Here is a 3,107-nt window from a genome sequence, read left to right on the forward strand (position 1 = left end):
CGGAGGTTGCAGTGAGCTGAGATCACATCACTGCACTCCAGCCTGAGTGACAGAGCAAGACTCCATCTCTAGGAAAAAAAAAAAAAAAATGAGACTAAAAGTATTTAAAAGCAGTAGCAACTGTTAGAGCAAGGAATGCTTCAAAGGTAATACACAATGAAGCTACATTATTTACCAAGATGCAGGCCAAGCTAGCAGATGTTACAAATGTTTCTTAGGTGTCACTACAACAAAGAGGTTATCACTAGTTGTCACAGAACACAAATTAATCCATATTTGAATTTACACAATTTATTAATTTTAATGTTGTACTTACAATAATGCTATTTACCATTGACACAGATGCATTTCAATATTTTAACAATTGAGACAGTCATGCTGGTCTCTATCAGTGAAATATCATATCTGCTTATAAATAATCTCAACCAATACTGGATATTATTAATCTTTTAAAGTTTTGGCAATCCGAGAGGCCAATGTTGTTCATTCACATTTAATCAGGAATGAATTTGTGCATCTTTGCATATATTAGTTGGTCTTTTTACCCTCCCCTTGAATTGCTGATTTACATCCCTGGCCCATTTTATTGATTTATACATATTAATATTATATACATATGATTGTCCATGTATTTCCTTTGCCCATTTAAATTTACTGATTTATAAATGTTTTTATTAAGAAAATTAGTCCTTTGTCTACGTAAGTCCTACAAATATTTTTCCCCGATTTGTAGTTTATCTTTTTCCTGTAGAATCATTTTTAATGACAGGTCTTCAAGTGTCTTGATCACTTTTCCTTTGGCTTCTGTGTTTTATGTAATGCTTTGAAAGCTCCATCTTCTCAAAGATCGTATGAAAAGCTTATTCCAGTTTTTAAAATATTGGATACATGGGTAATGTACTTTGGTATAAGGAGTGAAGTATAGATCCAGCTTTACGTTTTGCTCTTTTTGTTTTTTTTGAGACAGAGTCTCACTCTGTCACCCAGGCTGGAGTGCAGTGGCACAATCTCGGCTCACTGCAAGCTCCACCTCCTGGGTTCACGCGATTCTCCTGCCTCAGCCTCCCGAGTAGCTGGGACTACAGGCGTCCGCCACCACGCCCGGCTAATGTTTTGTATTTTTAGTAGAGACAGGGTTTCACCATGTTAACCAGGATGGTCTCAATCTCCTGACCTCACGATCTGCCAGCCTCGGCCTCCCAGAGTGCTAGGATTACAGGCGTGAGCCATCGCGCCCAGCCCAGCTTTACATTTTTCAGACTGGCCTACCATGTCTTTGTCAGACATTGCCATTTACCTACCTGGCATCCATTCTTCCTCACTAACAGATCCCTGACTTCACTTAGGGCTGGAATGTCCCAGCTTAAAATACTTTCCCCAACTCTTTGGCAGCAAGGGGTGGCTATGTGATTCAGTTCTGTCCCATGAGACATGGATGGAAGCCACTGAGTGGGGCTTCCAGAGATTTTAAATAAGGACACCTTTGACTGACACGCTCCATTTGGTCTCTTAAGCTTCATCTTCCTGCTTGAAACGTAGATGTAATACTTAGAGGTGAAATAACTTTTCTGAGACAATGAGGATGAAAGCCACTCATCAAAGATGGCAGAATAGAGCAGTAAGTGGAGCTTGAGTTATTAATAACACTGTTAAACTGCCATATCAGTTATGGATTATGTAACCTTGGATTTATTATGTGAAAAAATAAATTCACAGTGAAGCTAGTAATCATAGAAATTTTTGTTTCTTGCAACCAAATATGTTCCTATCTGATACAGTACCCCCACTTATTTAATATTCCATATTTTTATATCAATTTGACATGCTACCTTCATCACCTTCCCATGTATAATTAATTGGGTATAATTCTGGAAACCCTCCTGTTTCATTGACCTAAATGACTTAAGTTTTTAATAGCTAACATAATAACAGTCAATGTTTATTGAATGCCAAAACTATTCTATGTTTTTTACATTAATTATCTAGTTCTTTTAACCCTCACAACTGCCCTTGGAGCCTTATTTTTTATTTTTTTTGAGACGAAGTTTTGCTCTTGTCACCCAGACTGGAGTGCAATGGTGATGTCTCAGCTCACCACAATCTCCACCTCCCAGGTTCAAGCGATTCTCCTGCCTCAGCCTCCCGAGTAGCTGGGATTACAGGCATGCGCCAGCATGCCCAGCTAATTTTGTAATTTTAGTAGAGACAGGGTTTCTCCATGTTGGTCAGGCTGGTCTTGAACTCCCAACCTCAGGTGATCTGCCCGCCTCTGCCTCCCAAAGTGCTGGGATTACAGGCGTGAGCCACCGTGCCTGGCCAAGGAATTCTAAAGCTGTTTTAAAAAACTTTGCATTTCAGTATGCATCCCTAAACACTATAGCTTAATTTTTCCTGGGTTTGAACTTCATATAAATGAAGTAATACAGTACAAATTCTTTGTTGTCTCTTTCACTCAACATAATACTTGTGAAATTCTTCATGTTCTTGTATGTGACTTCAGTTCATTTATTTTCATTGCTGCATAAGATTCCATTGTATAATTATACCAACTTGTCTATTCTGTGTTGATGGACATGTTTCCATTTTTGGCTATTTGAATAATGTTAACTGTGCACATTTTTGTACATATGTCTCTTGTGGCACATGTACATGCATTTCTGTTGAATATATGTCAAGAGTATAATTGCATACCTTGGCCTTTAATATTAAAAGCACGTTTCTGGTTGGGCGCAGTGGCTCATGCCTGTAATCCCAGCACTTTGGGAGGCCAAGGCGGGCAGATCTCCTGAAGTTAGCAGTTCGAGACCAACATGGTGAAATCTCGTCTCTACTAAAAATACAAAAATTAGCCGAGCGTGGCGGTGGGTGCCTGTAATCCCAGCTACTCAGGAGGCAGAGGCAGAGGCAGAGGCAGAGGCAGGAGAATCGCTTGAACCCAGGAGGCAGAGGTTGCAGTGAGCCAAGATCACACCACTGCACTCCAGCCTGGCAACAGAGCAAGACTTTGTCTCAAAAAAAAAAAAAAAGCACATTTCTGATACCGTATTTCTACTCAAAAGCTCTGATGGGCTGGGCACGGTGTCTCACACCTGTAATCCCAGCACTTT

This window comes from Mandrillus leucophaeus, unplaced genomic scaffold (assembly GCF_000951045.1).
Source record: "Mandrillus leucophaeus isolate KB7577 unplaced genomic scaffold, Mleu.le_1.0 Scaffold264, whole genome shotgun sequence".
In the NCBI taxonomy this organism is placed as follows: domain Eukaryota; kingdom Metazoa; phylum Chordata; class Mammalia; order Primates; family Cercopithecidae; genus Mandrillus; species Mandrillus leucophaeus.